The sequence below is a fragment of the Suricata suricatta genome, chromosome 4 (genome assembly GCF_006229205.1).
Source record: "Suricata suricatta isolate VVHF042 chromosome 4, meerkat_22Aug2017_6uvM2_HiC, whole genome shotgun sequence".
Taxonomy (NCBI): domain Eukaryota; kingdom Metazoa; phylum Chordata; class Mammalia; order Carnivora; family Herpestidae; genus Suricata; species Suricata suricatta.
Genome location: NC_043703.1, coordinates 33,667,228 through 33,687,029, shown reverse-complemented (window position 1 = coordinate 33,687,029; position 19,802 = coordinate 33,667,228). Strand labels below are relative to the sequence as shown.

Here is a 19,802-nt window from a genome sequence, read left to right as displayed (position 1 = left end):
TATTTCGATGTAATAGTAGAATGTTTACATGCTTCCAAAGAATCTGTTATTATAAGAGCTTTTCCATGACTCTAATTATCTATCTTTCCCAATACACTTTACAATGAAATCCAATTTTCATAATTTCAACAGAAAAAAACACAGCACTTTATTAGTGAAATTGAAATGCATTGTTTGTTCACAAATGAGAGAAAAAAACTTCTAAAAATGCATGCATAATTTTAAAAAATCAATTGATATGGATTTCTCTGACAATCAAAGGTGTTGTATGAATACTTTATTGTCTAAACTTGCGTTGCAACCACTGTTGCCAAGGACGCACCATGTTGTCATGGAAACAACATGGGTTTTAAGTCAGAAAAACCATGACCTTGCAACTGTAGAATTCATAGATTTGGACCAGCTATTTTCTCCTCTGAAACTGTTTCTGTATTAAAAATTGAGCCAATCATACCTATCAGATAGGGCTATTAAATAGATTAAAGGTTCTGGTGTATCTAAAATAACTCACATATACATAGTCATACAGAAGTTCCACAAAAAAATATTTGTTACCCTCTCATGGTTTCCTGTAAAGAAATAAAAGGCAGAAATCATTTGTCTTCTGAAAGGACCAATGATTGGGTAGATCCCAAGACAGACTCAAAATACGTTTTGAATTTGATGTGTACAAAAGTCAAAAAAGACTCTAAAATGTTGTTTAACACCAACAAGTATAACAATGTAGAGAATTTAGGATGACAGAGACATTGGTCCCAGGCCTACGCATCCACCAGTGAAATCTGTAACTTTAAGAAGACAGTGCATTTCACAGGCTTTCAGCAATTTCAACTATAACGTAATAGATGAAGGTGCTGAGAACAATGTTCCTCTTCTTACAGTAAAAATGAAAACTTTCTTTTTCTTTTCTTTTTGTCAGAAGAAAGTTCTGGAAGATCTGAGTAATGGGAAAAGTATGATGTTTTTTCTTGAAAAAATGAAAGCAGCTTATTTTCCTTTTTGTGTTTCCTTTTTCAATAGGGTTCTTAAGACTCCAATATGAATGAAATGAAAATTTGCTTCCTCACTTCACAAATTTCCTTCTTTTTTGAACTTTGGGGTCTTTCGTCGAGTTCCTAATATTCCAAATTACTAAAGCTTGTCTTTTCAAAATCCTTTCACAAAATCATGGAAAAGCTGACATTTTCAAGACAAGTATACAAATTCTATATATTCCTTCAATTAATTCCTCTCCCTGGTGGGGTTCCCTCCAGCTGGCTTGTTAATTGTGGGCCAAAGTATAAGCTTTTAGGGCACAAACTCCTCCACAGGCCCCTATGTGTATATTGAATGAGTCAAAGTATGGGATGGTAATAAGTGCGCTGATAAGCATTATTTCTATAGTGAAAAAAAGGTTAATTTGAAAGTCATTGCTCCATTCAAGAAGAACAATTTTCTCTAGTCTTCTGACTATTTATAGAAAGACCTTTACATGTGCAAACTAATTAATAAATGGGATCAATTTCAAGGTATTTTTTCTGGTTCATCACCACTTAATCATTCAATTTAAAAAACATTTTAAAGGCCAAGTCTAAAATAGATTTGCACCCACGCCCCCAGTGTGAATTTTTCATTCTTTACAACATGCAGTGGGTACTGTATAATGACCTTTTCTCTGTTTGGAACAGGGATTAGAATAATACATTTGACCCTTTACAGTCACCTGGGAGAGACGTTAGTCTCCATGTTCAATAAACTGAAATATGTCTCAAGTGTCCCAAGGTTAAGGCCATGACTTTAAACTATTTAACACAGAGTATCATACTGATTCACTTAGACTCTCAGGCTTTTAAAAAAATTATTGGACTGAATTTTATGTACTTTATCAGAATAATTTCTTCTCTTCATACAATTAAAGCAAACATTTTACATTGCAAATAAAGCAAGTTAACCTAGATGCATTGTGCATTATAATAAAATTTATAGCTGCATAAATAGCAGTGTAAACTTACAGAAAGACTAGTAATTATAGTGCCATTGATGGTCTTTGTTGCTTTAATTCTGAGGCAGCCAGAATGATTAAACTGAATCTTAATCGACTTCTCCATTAAAAATGCTGGCAGAAGAGCTCCTTTAACCTTTCCCATTGATTGAACACAACAATCACCATTCAATTATAATGCAAAAGGACATTTGTTATAATGTAGAAAAGATGCATGAGCCATTTCCTTTTACTCAAGACAATCAATGAGATGACTCCTATTTCTGCAAAGGTGAGGATGCTCTACCTGGGAGTCTGATAAAGTCCAAACCAAACAGAAACCTGCCCACCGTACAAGGAGCGTACTGATGAAACTAATCTGGAACAGATTCATTAAGAAGAAATGTATTTTCTATTGCTATTTACAATGGCTACATCTGTCCTTGATATATTGTTTTGCTTCCTAGGTTTTCAAAGTACTTAAATTACCGTGATCAAAGGTTTAATGGTGAATTAATGAGGATGGTTACTGGGCCTTTTATACGTGTTCTCAGTGCACGCTTAACAATACAATTCAAGGCAGTACTGGTAATTGGAATAACAGAATTTTAGACTATGAAGGAGCCTCCGAGATTAACGGATTTACTTAAGGTCAGATGGCTAATTGTCACAAACCCGGCACTAGGATTCAGGTCAATCAATTACCCATATAAACTTGTTGCATTTGTCACTTCTGAAGTATCGTTTATTTTTAGTTCTGCTTTTTACTTGATTCTATAGTTGGACGGAAAGTTCAGGAAATGTACTTACATCATGTAACCAACAACATATGACTGACTCTGAAAGTATAGATTGTATACAGTTTCCATATACATAGTAGTGGTAGACTAAACATGGTGCTAGATTCTTTGCTGTTCCTCCCATTGAGCAGCAGACTATGATCCTTCTCCCTTTGAATCTGGGCTATCTCAGTGATTTGACCAATCGAATGTGGCGGAAATGACATCTGGTCCTAAGAAGTATTGCAATTTTTGTCTTTGCTTCTTGGAACACTTGCTCTGGGGAAGCTAATTGCCATGTAAGACATATGGCCACCCACAGACCACTAAGTTATAAGGAAGCTGGAGCCACTATATGGAGAGGCTGTAAAGAGAAAAGCCCAAACACCCCCACTGTCTAGGCCATCCCACACCAAGAATGAAATGTGAGTGAAGAAGGCATCTTGGACATCACAGGGCAGAGGATGTGCAGAGCTTCGGAAACCAGGTGACATCTAGAATCAAGGATTTAGGCATATGGCTTTAGTCAAATTATGACAGCTGATCAGGATGACCTTAATGTTCCTCAACTTGACTGAATTTAGACAGGTTTCTTTCTGACTTAAAGTCCCGGACCTCCCTTTTCTTAGAGCAATTACTTCAGAAAACTTGCAGTTGTAAATTCTTGGTCTTCCCCTTTGAGATGTAAATCTACAAGCCACTTGCAAGTTTTACAACCCAGGAATTCCTTTCTCAAGGAGCAAGGAGCCATTCTTTTGGAATATAAACATCAAGAATGGACAGCCCCTATCTTCCAGCCTTTTGGGGGAAGGTAATTGCCTAACTTGGCAAATGCAAATGGCCTTATCATATTGATCAACCTCCCCTCTGAAGTTCTCCAGTACTTTCACCAGCTCACTTCAGCATTCAAATTCCCTCCTACCTTCTGTTTCAGTGGAGTTAAGTTTAATTTCACTTCCCAATTGCAATAATCTTTTAAAAAGCCGCCCTTGCCTCTTGCTGATGCCTTTTCTTTGATACAGGCAATTCAGTCATTTGTTTCTCCCTACCTGAGGCCAAGTCATCAAGGATCAGGGACTAGTCATTTCTGCAGTGCCCGCCCTGATTCCAGATGCCCAAAATCATGTCCACAATAAAATGGGTATTGTTAGTGTTGTTTTTGTGCCATTAAAGTTTTTTATATGGTTTGTTATGGAGCAATTGATAACTGAAAAGTCTCTATAGATAGATAAATATATACATACACACACATATTTATAACATGTATAGTTATACATTGTATAGCTACAGATAGTTGTATAATATATAACTATCCCAGTTCAAGATCCTCAATTTCTAGCTGCATTCAGAGGAGTCTAGAAGTATGAAGTTCATGTTACTAATGTACTTTGGAGGATGTACTAGGGCTCAGTGCATTTTGTTTCTTAGGAGGACATGCACAACTCTTCACTTTAAGTACTTTGAATATGTGTCTAATGTGTCTAGTAGTTAAAATAATTATTTTGGGTGTACTTAAATGCTGTTTATATAGCCAGCCCCATGTCTCCAGATTACCTCTTTTAAAGGTCAGGGTGAGTGTACAACTAATAGCAATTAAGATGATTTTAAAAGTAAGCTATGATCTACTGAAATAATCAAAGGACATGGAGACATAAGGGGAAGAAAACAAACGAACAAAAAAAATCTTTCCTCAGAAAAAGACCCGGATTTGAAATGGCACTCTTTCCAAATTCAGGACAACCACATTTCAAATTTTTGATTCAAAGTCTAAATCATTTTCTTGAAAATAAAATTTATTTTTCTGAGAGAGAGAGAGAGAGAGCAGGGGAAGGACAGAAAGAGAGAGAATCTCAAGCAGGCTCAGAACTAACGTGTGGATCCCAATGTAGGGCTCCATCTCCCAAACTGTGAGACCATGATCTGAGCTGATCTTAGCTCAGCTGGCTAAGCCTCTCAGAAACCCCTAAACCGTTTTTTTTTTTCAAGTAATAATAGAAGTTTCTAAAAAGGCATAATTTACTAGATTAAAATATTATATTTCCAAATTAACATGTAAACTTTTGTGAAAAGAAAATATTTTTCTGTGGAAGGAAAACTTAGAATATTGCTGTATTGCAGTTCCACCCTGATGTGGCTAGAATGACGTTAGTTTTGAGAAACTTGTTGTGCATGGAGTTGGTTTTAGTATTCATGTTTGCCAACCAAGCCTTTTCAGAGGGTATATCCAAAGGTCTCTTTTGTAACTATGTCTATATCTTTTTAAAAGGAAAAAAGTCATGATCCATAATTTTTAGTATAAGATTAAAATATTTCTCCTCAAGATATTTTGTGCTGAATCTGCTTGCTTTTTATTGAAAATTATAACATTTCACATATAAATCTCTAAAGTACGGCTTTTATTGGTTTACTTATTTTTCATATACTACATATTTATATTACACCTAATTAATAATTTTCCAGGTCATAAAAACTGCTGTTTTATTATGCTTTGTGAAAATATGTTGACTATAGAATATAGGTGGCCCACATATCACTTTCAGGAGAGCAAGTACCACAAAAAGAATATGTCAAATCTGCTATCGTGGTAAACCATGGATCCAAAATGGTTAGGGGTGTGTTTGTAGAAGGAATAACTTAGCCAGAACACACTGGACAGATTATGTACGTCATCAGAATCAGGGTGACTTTGGAACCATTCAAGGCAGGCTCTGGGCACAGGGACTTCATGGCAGTTCTCTGTTGAGTGGGAGGTGAACTGATAAATTACTTTCTGTGGGCTGAAAGATTTGCCCCCAAGCTTAGGAAACAGAGCAAGCTTTGTCTGGTGTAATAAGTTCTGATTGTATCATTCCTGGAGCAGAAAACTTTGATGGGTGATTGCCCCAGGAATGAAAGCCCTTCCAAAGTCAACCTTCTTGCATCACTTTTCCCTGATAATGGCTGTGAAGATATAGATGGGCCATTTAGTGACAGGGTTGTGCCTTTGGCTTCCCTCTATTACTTAGTCTTATGACATATCCTAGAATTTGTACATTCTGGTTATGCTGACTCAACATGTGCCTTTCTTTATGCTGATAGAATGACAGTTGTAATAGTGGATAGGATTGAGATTAGGCTATTAAAAAAAACCTTTTGATTATAATGTGAAAAGATTGTTTTAAAAATACATTGAAATCCCTTTCTCTGAAGGGTTTTATCCAGGTTAACTCTTTCCTCAAGGAGTTTAAGCGACTCAGAGATCAGATATTTCATCACTTTGCCCAGGCAAATAAAAATAAATTCCAGCCAGACAAAAGACAAAGTGTTCCTTAGCCTCCAACTGGTTAAACTGGTGACCAAGAAACTGGTCTCTGAGTTTCAGAATGTGCCTCTTAGCACTTGCCAATACCTTAAAGATTATGTTTTAGAAGGTACTTATGTTCAAATGTACACTTTTTTGCACTTTGTTTTGGTTAAAGTTTCCATTTTCCCTGAATTCAAACTTTTTTATATATTGGTGTAATTTTTGATGTATTAGATATATTTGAAAGACATGAAGTTTTGGAGGGCGTTAAGTAATTTCATGAATTTACTCATTCATTTGTTCAACTAACTCTTGTTATAGCAAAAAGGGCTAGGTCTGAGAAGAGCATTGAATTATCAGCTGAAAGAGAGCTGGGGGGGAGGGGCAGGCAGGGAGGAGAATATCACATGGAAAGGAAAAAATAAAAGCTTGTCCTGGAGATCAGCAAGCTTTCTTGGAGAAATGACTTAGGGAATGAGTAAGAATTCATGAGAATGAAACTTAGGAGTTTGCTAACTGACTTACTGGAGTGGGGGAGAAGAGAGACCCATGGGAGGAGGATGAAAGAGAAAATCCAGGGAAGTCCCACTTCTGAAAATAAATTAAGAATATTTACATATTTGTTGATTCTATGGGAGAATTTATGCCCATAGGAATTAAGGTTTTTTATTTTCTTGGAAATGTTAGAGAACTTGTCCCTAAGTCCATTAGGGCCTGAACTGTCACAGGGAGATAGAGAAGTAGTGGCATTTACACTCCCATCCATCACCCTTGGCATTCTGGGTCAGCACCAGAAATGTATCTGAATCAGAGCTGACTTTATTTGATTAAGGAATCTCTGCTCAGCCTGGCAGGATCAGGAACTGGGGTGTGAAATAGGATATGGAGGAACCTTTGCTGGATCCCCTCCTGCCCAGCCCAGTGTTGGGTGTGGAGGGGTCCAGCCCTTTTCCTGGCTTGATCAGGTGCCTGGAATCCTAACCTTGTGTCTGCAGCTGTAGAAAAGGCAAGTCATCAGCAAGAGTTCTATCTTTGTTCATGACTGCAAGCCTCTGCCCCTCCCTGGCATGATGGTGATAGAAAGCTGGATTCTCAGCCTTGACCTTGGCTGGGCTTGACTGCCTCCGGGCCAAGTCTTTCCTTCAGAGGCCAGCCCTCCATAGGCCAGTCTTGGACAGCTCGACCTGAGTTCTCAGTACTAATTGAAAAAGAGTTCTGAGGTAAAACACACTGGACTATGTTAAAGAGGGATTTCATTACATGATTTTACAAAGCTCTGATATGCTAATGGGAGGAACAATGTTTGAAGAGAGTAGTACAATAAGGACCATTGGCCAAATTCCCTTGAACCCTAACTATATACCCTCTTTGGTTTCAATCTCTTGGAATTAGTGTTACTTAGATATATTTTGGGAAATGCCACTTTGTATCTATCAGATCTTGATATTTGTATTTGTATTTAAGATTATACTAAACTCCTAGTCATTGAAACATGTGACTTTTATGTGTCATTTAGATTTATGCCTTGAATTCTACTTTTCATGATACTACCTTGAGGACTTCTACCTTCTGTTTTTTGAGGGTTTGCCTGTAATTGGTGTATGCTTTTTTCTTCGAGTCACTTGTCATTAGATAAGATCTCACAGTAGGTATTAAGTTTTCTATGTGAGAGACTTTTTCCATTTTTTTTAACTTTTCTAAATTGAGATAATTGTAAATTCACTACCAGTTTTAAGGAAGGTCTCCTGTTTATGCCTTATCCAGTTTCCCCCAATAATAATACCTGGCAAAATTATAAAACAATATCACACCAGGATGCCAACTGATACAGTCAAGATACAGAATATTTCCATCACCACAAGGATGTTTTATGTTGCCTTTTTGCCACACCCACATCCTGTCTTCCTCTACCCCCTCCTTTACTCCTGGCAATCACTCAAATGTTCTCCATTTAAAATAATATTCATTTCAATGTTTTTTTCAAAAAGAAACCATAACTTATGTAAACTTTTTGAATTGATTTTTTTCCTTCAACAGAAGTTACCAGAGGCTGGTCCAGATCATGGCATATGTCAATAATTTGTTACTTGCATTGCTGAGCACTATTCTACTCTATAAATATATCCCTGGTGTTTAACCACATTGAAGGACATCTCAGTTGTTTCCAGTTCTTGGTTATTATAAACAAAGCAGCAATAAACATTTGTATATAGGATTGTGGGAACACAAGTCTTTATCTTTCTGGGCAAATGACCAGGAGTATAATTGCTGGGTTGTATGGTAATTGCATAATTTATTTTTTAACAAAAATAATAAAAACAACAAAAACCATAAATTCTTTTCCAGGGAAGATGTATTATTTTACATTCCCTTCAGCAATGTGTGAGTAAACTAATTTCCCTGTAACTTCACCAGCATTTGGTATTATTACTATTTCCTACTTTAACCATTCTGATAGATGAACAGATATTTTATCCCACCCGGGAACCTGTCTTTTCATCTTCTTAACAGTCTCTCTATAGAGTAAGTGTTTTCAATATGGATGAAGTCAAATTTATCAATTTTTCTTTTAATGGATTATGGTTTTGGTGTCAAGTATAGGAATGCTTTATATATAGCCCTAGAACCCCAGCTTTTCTCCAAATTGTTTTCCTAAAAGTTGTTTAGTATTATATTTTACATTTAAGTCTAAGATCCATTTTGTGCTAGTTTTTGTATAGCATCTGAGACTTAGGTCAAAGTTTTTTGCTTGTTTGTTTTCTTTTCTTTTGTTATTGTTGTGTTGTTTCTAAGGATGTCCAATGACTTCAGCACAATTTGTTGAAAACTCTATTGATTTTGTACCTTTGCCAAAAATCAATTTGTTCCATCCTTTAAAAATTCTATATTTAGGGGTGCCTGGGTGGCTGAGTCAGTTAAGTGTCCAACTCTTGGTTTTGGCTCTGGTTATAATCTCGTAGTTTTGTAAATTCAAGCCCTACCTCAGGCTCTACACTGACAGTGTGGAGCCTGCTTGGGATTCTTTCTCTCTCCCTCTCCCTCTACCCCTCCCACACTTATGCTGTCTCTTTCTCTCTCAAAATAAATAAATAAGTGTTGGGAGCTATTTGAACTTACTGGTAGAGTGGAAATTCCTGGTTGAGGGTATGGCAGGTTTGCATGGTCTCTTGCCCCCAGATAGCTCCCAAAATCTACCCTCTTGAAACTTTCATTTCTGCTTGGGCACCAAACCTCATAGTGCTTTGCTGATTAGTGGCAGGAGCGGCCTGTCCCCCTGCCCTGTCCCTGAGGAGTGATTGCACCTGGTCAGGGAAAAGATGAGTAAACTAGATACACCCTAATGCAACTAAGGCAAGCAACATATAATTTCCCCCTAAGCAATTAACTGATAACTGACTACCTTCTGGGCCTGAATGCCTTTGTAAAAGTCACTACTGCAATAAAATGTATCAATCATCTCTGGGATTATGAGAGCAGGCATTATGTCTCTTGAGAACCTGTTTTTCTGGGAACTTTCTGTTAGAGTTATAAACAGCCTAATGACACTTACTCATAAAAAACTGTTTACTATACAATGCTGTTTGTCTCTTGGTTAAAGGTCTTCCTTAAGGCTATACCTGAGGTTTTGTAAAAATACCTATGACACCATGAGTGCCTGTAGCTAAGTTTTTTATGACAATCATTACTACTAGAATTGTAACTTCTGCAGAACCCATGTCCTGGAAAATGGTAAAACTTATCTATGAGAAATCATTTACTGCTCTTTCTGGTCCTTGTATCTTTTGCCCTAAATAAAGCTTGAGAACCAGACAGGGCAGAGATGCCTGTCAGAATGGTAGAGACACCTGCCAGGTAGGCAGGGGTGCCCATCTGGTGACCAGAATGAAACTCAAGGCTCTCTCACTCTTGCCTACACCATCATCCTTCAGGGGAACCCTGAACCTGATGGAGCTGGACTCTGGCAAATAAGCCTAAAAAAATAAAAAAATAAAAAAAAGAAATTCTATTTTTACATGGTTTCAAGGTTCCAGTTCTGTTGTGGATCAAATTCCAAGAGATCATTCAACCTGGAGTGCTTTCAGAAACTCCTTGAAATTCCTTAGTACAGTTCCTTAATCATCCCTGAACTAACACCCTTTGCAACGTAACTTTCTAGTGCCCTTACACCCGGACTCTGGGCAAGGCTATACCAGCTGCTTTGGACAAAAAAAAAAAAAAAGGGGGCATAAATAAATACGTCAGCTCTGAACCTAGGTGCAAAAACCCTTGTTTATTTCTGCATCTTTTGGATTCTGCAGTCATCATAAAAGCATGTTCTGCCTAACCTAAGGATCATAAAAACATGGAGTAGAGTTCAACTACCCAAACCTCTGAGTGGAGGCCAGCATAGATAAGCCAAATGCCAGTAGGTCCCCAAAGAGGTGAGTAAGCCCAGCTGAGCTCAAGGGGGCTACTAAACTCCTACTTCTTCCCAAACACATGAACAGCAGCACTGATTTTCATATATCATTGAGCTTCTAAAGTTGGTGGTTATTAAGTATTATCGTGGCAATTGATAATTGATACATGACTCAGATTGCTTGGGCTGCTGTAGCAAAATACCATAGGCTGGGTTCCTAACAAACCACAGAAATGTATTTCTCACAAGTTCTGGAGACTGCAAGCCCAGGACCAGCGTGCTCGCATGATTAGATTCTGGGCTGCAGACTGCCTACTTCTCACTTTATCTTCACATGGTAGAGGGGACAAGTTAGGTCTCTGTGTCTCTTGTATGGAACACTAATCCCAATTATGAGGGCAGAGCCTAATTACCCCCAAAAGGCCCCACCTTCTGTTATCATCATTTTGAGATGGTGGAATTTCAACATATGACTTTTGGGGGACACAAATATAGTAGCCCTGTTCCTTTATTTCCAGTAATGAAACAAATTTATCCTTTGTGCAGTATTTGGTTATTTCAATTGGTGGAATTTGATACCTGTGTTCAAGTTTTCATGTCACCTAAAAGTAACAGTGTACATTTTTTTTTTTGAATTCTCATGCTGTGCCTCTACACACACACCTTGGATATATATTTTTATTTAATTGGTGGATAGCTGTTCTGTTGTTTGTGCACTTGTCCACAAGTTATCAGTTAAGATTGTTGTAGCCTTTCTCGGATTCCCGAATGGATAAAGTTTCCCTTTCTGCATCCACAAAAATGAAAGTCACCTGACAAATCCGACATTCGTAAAATGAGGGAAATAATATAAAACATGTTCTGTATCAGGTATTTTTAAGTATTTAATATAACTTAAGGGTAAAAAGAAATGAGACATAAAGAATTCGATACAGCACTATGATTTTTCAAAAGATCAAATGACGTATATTTGCATAGAAACAATACAAATTTGTGAAGGATGTGATGGGAAATATTTTTTTGGCTGTTTAAGAAATATTTGCATGTGCTATGTAAATTCTCAGGTAGCTTTCTTCTTTAGAGTTTTAAACTTCTAATACTCTTCCTTTTTGCCTTTGGCTTCAGTAGATTAAAAGGCACTTGGTCATTAAATAAACTTTGAAGATAGCTATGTGCAGATTTGACTTTGGGGTACAAATATACAGAAGCAATTTGTAACCTGGGAAGGTGGTAGTATGGGAGAGTAATATTTGAACAAGAATTGACTGAGGAGGAATTTTCTGCTTCAGACAGGCATCAATAGCAGATGGTGAGGCCAATTGGGAAATAAGTATAAGTACTGGGAAAGGGAATTCTGTACTGTGGCAAATATAAGATCTGATGCAGCAAAAACGTCTCTCAGGAAACTGAAGTGAAATTGCCCATTAATGTTTTATAAACACTTTTTCATAGAAGAGATAAAAATTAATCAAAAAAGAAGAGGTATTTTGGATAGCAAGATTTGTGCAGAATTATTGCAGGATCTGTGGGTAGCACTTGGCGATCTCTCTAGAATTTGTGACGTGTGCAAGTTTACAACAAAAATTTCTAAGTGTATTTTTTGAAGTTTAAGGTGTTTGAATACAACATTGAATAAAATATGTGACTATTACGTTGAAGAAAAAGACAACAGATTTTTAGAGGAATAGTAATAGAAGTTTACTTCTTTCTAAATTATGCTGTTTAAAATGTTTACTATTACATGTCAGTGTTTCACTTTTACTATATGAAAACAAACTTATCGAGTAACACTATTTTAATGCACATTAAAATTTATTTAAAAAGACGGGGCGCTTGGGTGGCTCAGTTGGTTAAGCATCTGTTTCGACTGAGGTCATGATCTCACGGTTTTTGGGTTCAAACCCCATTTTGGACTCTGTGCTGACAGTGTGGCGCCTGCTTGGGATTCTCTTTCTCTTTCTCTCTCTACCTCATCCTTTCTCTCTCAAAATTAAATAAATGAACATTTTAAAATATTAAGTTAATTTAAAAATAAGATTAAAATATGGTAATCAATTTTGTTTTCACGGAGAACCTAAAAATACAAGTACCATTTCATAGTCACACAGACATACAAACACATAAACACACACAAATACACACACCCACACAAATCCATCATATAACTATTTTACTTAATTTTTGAACATGTTTAAGAAAAAGTTTTCTATAATCTCTAGACATTCTATAACTTCTACAAGTTTTTATTTAAAAAATTTGGTGAGGGGGCACCTGGGTGGCTCAGCTGGTTAAGTGTCCAACTTTGGCTCAGGTCATGCCCCACGTGAGACTCTGTGCTGACTGCTCAGAGCCTGGAGCCTGCTTCAGATTCTGTGTATCTCCCCCTCTCTCTGCCCCTCCCCTGCTCACACTGTGTGTGTCTTTCCCTCAGAAATAAATAAAAATATAAAAAATAAACAAATAAAAATAAATAAAAAATTTGGTGAGTATTTATTAAGTACCTTATTTTAGGACATAAAAGCTAGCTTTACCAATGTAATGAATTATGACAATTGGTTAGTATTATTTTTTTGAGGCTTAAGTAGACTATTTGGTATAATCACATAAAAGTAAATTAAATATTTAAAATAAATCTGGTAGAATATTTCAAGTATTGAATATATGACTGAAGTTATAATCTAATAAATATTTCTCTTTATGAGAACACCTGTTTTGTATAAAATGGATTTTCTGTGAAATCAATATATCATGTTGACTGAAACATGAGATATAAAGGAAATATGAATGATACAGACAAATAAATGATACTTGACAAATAGGAATCTATATACAAAATTAATACATTTAAATAGTTATAGGCTGAATCTTATCCCTCAAATTCATATGTTGGATCCTGAACCCCAATACATCAGAATGTAACGGTATTTGGATAGATGAGGTCTTCATAAAGGTAATTAAGGTTAAATGAGGCCAATGAAGGTGGGCCTTAATCGAATATGACTGGTGCCCCTATAGGAAGAGGAGCTTAGGACACATAAGGATGATCATGTGAAGCACAAGAAAAGATGGCTTTCTACAAGCCATGGAGAGAGGCCTTAGAAAGAAACCAACCTTGTGGATGCTTTTATTTTGGACTTCTAGCTCCATAAGTATGAGAAGATTAAGTTCCTGTTGTTCAAACCATCCAGTCTGTGGTACTTTGTTACGGCCGTCACAATACAAGTGCCATAGGAAAAAATATAATTATTTTAATACAAGGTTGCCAAGTTTTGTCACTATAATAATAATGACAATTATGATGTCATAATTATGATGTGAAAACATATTATCCTATATTGTCATGACATCTTAGAAAAAGCTGTGTTTCTTTTAATATAATTTTCAACCATTGTTATGCATGGGACCTAGCCACTCCTGCTCTGAAATTTCTCTACATTCCATATGTAAACTATTCCCTTTACAATTCCTTCTTCCCACCCAGCCCCACTCACTTCCTTCTATGTAGCAGCAAGGATGGCTTATTCATATCATACAGGGGATGTCAGGGTGGCTCAGTCAGTTGAGCATCTGACCTCAGTTCAGGTCATGATTTCATAGTTTATGGGTTCAAGCCCTGCATTGGGCTCTGGTGCTGACAGCTCAGAGCCTGGAACCTACTTCAGATGCTATGTTTTCTTCTCTCTCTCTCTCTCTCTCTCTCTCTCCTCCTCCTCCTCCCCCCTTCTCCCACTTGTGCTCTGTCTTAAAAATAAATAAATAAACATTTAAAAAAAGTATCATACAGGAAGCCTAAACTAAAGCAAGTGCATGACTTTGATTGACTTAAAAATCTTTCCATGTTTCCTAAAACTCCCTTGAAGGGAATTTCTCTTTTCTTAATGAGCCAATTGTTTTCATTAACCACTAATTACTTTTTCTAAGCATAGGGGTATATGTGACAAAGATGATGAAATTACATGGGAAAATATTTTACTGATAATTGGGAAATGTTATACCAGCCAAAAATAGCAAGCATCCAGGAGATTATTACTTTAAGTTTATGGAAAAATTAAAGCATTAGTCTTGATGTATCATGATTATACCATGAAGACTAAAGATAAATATAATCACATTATTTTAAAAACAAGTCACTACTGTATTATATCTCTACTAAAACATAATCCAAATTTCAGTGATTGCAAAGACCTAGTAAGAATATATTCACCACATTATATTTGTCAAGCATCAGGGTCTCCCTATATTAATTTCCTTAGCCAGTACATATCGAGACTGTTAACGACCATCTCCTATGACACATATGAACAGATTTCATTGAATGTAGCTACGCCTTATTTGATAGTGAGAAACAAATGGTACTCCAAACTCTTTCCAAAGAAAGGTGAGTTTTAGGTAAAATAGGAAATCTGGAAGCTAAAATTTGGCTGAATTTTCCATCTTTTAGAAATCTTTTTTGCCTGAGAAGTTATCAGAGTCATAAAATTCTTTGGGGTAGGCATTTGAAAGTTCAGGATGCTGATGAGTGTACTCTAGAAGTGTTCACATAAATACAAAAGACATGTAAATTGTAGACCATTTGAAGAGTCAGCACAATGGTTGAGGTTTAAAATTAACCTGAAGATAGATCTACCTGCACTAGGGAAACCCAAAATCAGTCAGAGACCTTCATGGAGGATTCAAAGCTAAAATTTCTCTCAGATTCTGCTCTTTCAGCGGTACATTGTCAAACCAACAGACTAATGAAAGTGGATAAGAAAAACAATTATTTATTTGCAAAATTAGAAGACTGAAAGATGCATTCCTTTCCATATCATCAGGTTTTAACCCAAATCAGATGTTGGCTTAACTGTTAGACTTTTATATTGTTTTTAAGAACTCGTATTTGTTGCGGGGTGATTACGAAAAGACCACCAACCCCAAATAGAAGTGAGCATAATTTTATTCATCACCACATGCTTTTATTACGGTTGGGCTAAACCTGACCTCCCTGGTGTTAAGGAGCAGAGAATGGCCCCGAACAAAGGGGGCAGTGAGATTATATGGAAGAACACGTCATCATTTAGTTAACCAATTACAATTCACAACATTGCTTGGTAGCCAATTACATTGTAATACACAGATGTTAGTTTTGGTGGGAACCTATCATTTTAAGGTTCTTTGTTCCTTTACAATGACCGATCATAGTTAGACACCTAAGATACTGCGAGAGACAATGACCAAGTGACTTTCACCTGTGGACTTTGCCGCAGCCAAGTCTTAGTAGAAGGGTGGGGTTATTTAACAGAATCTTGAAAAACAAGTTAAACTTCAGGTTACAATGTTCCTGTTATGCCCAGATCACAATATCATCCTCAAAAACCAGAGACCGTCAGGGAGACTGAGTCACGCATGCAAAAGCAAAGGGCTTTATTACGGGCTTAGGCTGGCCGGGCCTAAGCTCGGGCTCACAGACTTTACCAGCACAGTGGATCCATGCTGAGAGCCCCAAACAAAGGCGGGGCAGGGCCTTTATGGGTTTGGGAAGGGGGAGTTACAGGAAACTGTGACACAGGTACAGGGGTCCAATCATTATCGCCTCACATCATTGGCAGTAACTTTAACCATACACATTGCTTAGAGTGTTCTTTACTTTTGGCGGGACCCAATCACAACATTTAGAGTATTAACCAATTACAGAGTGGACCCAGGACCCCCAGGTAGGGTGTAATTAGCCTTAAGCAATAAGTGATTATCTATAGCTTCTATCTCTAGGCCTGCCCTTAGGAATGTTAAGCATTTTAGCTGGCCACTTCTGATTGGGTGTTACTAGGGTGGTCCCTGGTTGAGCAATCTATGCCCTTTTATTGTCTAATGATTCTGAGAAACTGACACTTAGGCCTCCAACGTCAGAGGGGAAACTTGAAGCCTGTCATGGAGTCAGTTTGGTTCAGACCTGTGTCCTTTCATTCCTTATCGAGTTACATTCTTAGGGTCTTTCCAGATTGCGCAATCTTTAATTATTAACCACAATGGGAGCTTAAACCGAACTTATATACAGTAAGCTCTCTGATATCTTATAAGTTGACCTATAACAATATTATGTCAAAGCATTTTAAAGGAAATTAAGAAATTAAATTTGTGACTATTCTAAACTAGCATTTGAAAAAAGAAAAACAGGAGGAAAAATTAAAAAGAGAGGGAGAAACTGTTACTCCTGTAGGATCCAGTAGGTCTGTAAGAAGCAAAGTGTTTTTTAAATTTTTTTTAAGTTTATTTATCAATCCTGAGAGAGAGAGAGAGAGACAGACAGACTAACAGTGAGGGAGGGGCAGAGAGAGGGAGACAGAGAATCCCAAGCAGGAGTTTGAATCCACAAAACTATGAGATCATGTCCTGATCTGGAAGCAAGAATCAGATGCTTAACGGACTGAACCATCCAGGGCCCTGCAAGAAGCAAACTGTTGATTTTAAAATGCCATCTATTCAGTTGGAGAAAAATATTAAATAATTCAATTGGTTGGTCTCATGTAGAGAAAACTGACAGTTCATTACTGAATCAGAACTCATTGCTTTATCTCTCAGTCCATATGCACAGAGGCAAGATAATGTCATTGTTGAGAGTGTGGGCTAAAGAGATTGGTTATGTTGATTCAAATCTTTACAATTGCTGGCTATGTATCCCTAGAGATTCAGGCTAAAACCTGATTTCCTTATCTGATAAATGGGAAACTATACTTCCTCACAGATTTATTGGAGAATTAGTTGATCAATGCATGTAAATATTCTCCACAGGTGACCTGGTATAAGTAAATGCTTAATAAGTGACCACCATTATGATTTACACCCATCATAAACAATCAAATCCATTTTCAATTCATGCCTAAACAAAATACAAAATCCTGGATATAAAAAAAAGTTCGTATGAAAAATGTATACACTTCATATACATATGCAGAATTACAAAATGGCTTTAAAAGACTTAGAATTTTTCATGTGTGACCTCATAATGACAAAATTTCTTAATGAAATGCTTAGATTAGGATTTAAGGAAATCATTCCATATCAGGCAAAGCATTATAATGTGACAGAAATATCCAACACTTCACTGTTCTTGGAAGAAATTATTTCTATGTCTGATTAGATATATTATTATCCAGTTAATAAATTGTTTCCTAATCTAAATGTTACCTAAATCTTTGAATTTTCAATTTTAGTGATCATATATTTTATTCTAGTATTAATAATGACTTCTTTTTTCAAATTTTTGGTTCTTCCCTGCTGGTCTATTCATTAGCTAATGATTTTACTCCCTTTTTCCAAAGTATTTGAAATACATAAGAAAGAAGGAAAAAGAGAGAGAGAGAGAGAGAGAGAGAGAGAGCGAGAGCGAGAGCGAGAGAGAGACAGAGAGAGAGGAAGAAAGAGAAAGAAAAAAAAAAGAAAGAAATTCAGAGTTCTTTTTTCATTTTTTTTTTTTTTTTTTTTTTTTTTTGAGACACAGAGAAAGACTGCGCAAGCATGGGAGGGTCAGAGAGAGAGGGAGATACAGAATCTGAAGCAGGCTCCAGGCTCTGAGCTAGCTGTCGGCACAGAGCCTGACATGGGGCTTGAATCCACGAACGTGAGATCATGACCTGAGCCGAAGTCGGATGCTAAACCGACTGAGCCACCCAGACGCCCCCAGAATTCTTTTTTCTAATCAGCATCCCAACTCTCAGAACCCCCAGCCTGTTTTTTTTGTGAAATGGTATTTAGTGGTTTTTAAAAAGCGCTGGGAGAAATGCTCAGTGTTCTTCACTCTAAGAAAAATTTAGGACAGCTGTGGAAGCTGAGATCCCAGGGAGATGAGGTAAGATTCCAGGTGGTGTCTTTGGCTGCCAGTTCTGTAAAAGAATATTGTACTAAAATAAATAAATAGATAGATAAATAAACACTGCTTTTTAATTACCGAGCAGGCAGGTTCGGGTGAGCGGCGTGCCAAGCCACACGGTGTGCTCATGCAGCGCAGCTCTGCGTTGCTGACTGGCGCCCGTCGGTGAGAGGTGTACCCGGCAAACGATGGCCAAGCTCTCTCAGGCTCAACTGCAGCAAGGCCTTCTGAAGACGTGTAGGCGGAACTGTTTCGTCTTCTTTGTTCCTTCCCTTATTGTCCTTCAAGACAATGAAGAGCAACTTGTGAGTGGGGGGGAAAACAGGTGTTTAAAATGAATTTCTTGGAAATATTCATGATAGTCAACTTTTATTTCATCTCTTCCTGGTTTACCAAAACAACTCAGCATTTGAAATACAAGGCCTCTTCCTTTCTCACAGAGTCCATTCTATTCTAGGAGTGAATCCACTTGCATTTATGTCATATGTGAATGATTTGGAGGAATCTAATATAAAGAGAAGAGGAAAATTGAGGATGTTCATATCCAAAGAGGAGGTATTCAAGGTCATGTCTGGGAGAGGTGCATCCTTGATTTTATTTTTTTGTGGCTTCAAGCAAAATTCTAGAAATTTCTCTGGATCCTTCAGGGAGCATGACTAAAGATCAATTCATGATGTAAAGGAATGCTGAGTGGAGGACGTGGTTTTAGGTTTATTACAGGAAATGGTAGATCAACTTTGTCCAGAAACAATCAATTGTCTGAAAGCATGGACAGAAAAACAGTGTCACAAATAGGACAGAGGCCAGCGTAAAAGCAAAGGGAGCAAGGGCATCATGGGAGAAGGTTAAGCTTTTTGTAAAGGATTGGTCATTAGTCTGTAAAGGGAAGGAAAATGTGGGGGGAGTTGGGGAATGATCTCTATGTTTCTAGGGAGTAGGTGGAGAGCTTGAAATCAGCTTTTTTGTTTTAATGTGGGGCTTGGAGAACTCAAAGGAGGGGTTATTTTATTTTATTTTATTTTTTAATGTTTTATTTATTTTTGATACAGAGAGAGACAGAGCATGAGAAAGGGAGGGGGCAGAGAGAGAAGGAGACACACAGAACCAGAAGCAGACTCCAGGCTCTGAGCTAGCTGTCAGCACAGAGCCTGATGCGGGGCTCGAACCCACGAACGTGAGATCTGACCTGAGCCAAAGTCGGAGGCTTAACCGACTGAGCCACCCAGGCGCCCCAAGGAGGGGTTATTTTAAAACATAAGATTTTGGAAATGACTCTGAACTACAATAATGTCAAGACTTCAGCCTTGCCTAGTGCTACTTTGCTGCTGCCATATGATAGAAGTAAGAGAAGCTGAAGTTAAGGGCATGAAGGAAAAATGAGGCACAGGGGTCTATGTGTATATTGCAGATGCTGTGAGGGGAAGAGATGTAGACAAAGACCATGATCCAAGACTTGTGACAATAGAAGACTTGGGAGGCTCATCCCTGATCCTTGTACTTAACTGCAGTCAGGGCCAGGGAAGAATATTAGAATG

General features: G+C 37.3%; 1 long non-coding RNA gene across 2 annotated transcripts in view; it reads right to left on the bottom strand.

The window, feature by feature from the left end:
- LOC115290483 overlaps positions 1–18,464 on the bottom strand; it is a 35,835-nt gene extending 17,371 nt beyond the window's left edge. The window contains exons 1-2 of one of the 2 annotated variants that reach the window (XR_003908140.1): positions 18,346–18,464; positions 13,533–13,618 (exon numbers count right to left, since the gene is read on the bottom strand). This is a non-coding gene — a long non-coding RNA (uncharacterized LOC115290483). Of the gene's footprint in view, positions 1–13,532; positions 13,640–18,345 lie in introns of those variants that run through there. The other variant, XR_003908139.1, reaches the window with a different exon arrangement.
- Between the last annotated feature and the right edge of the window lie 1,338 nt (positions 18,465–19,802).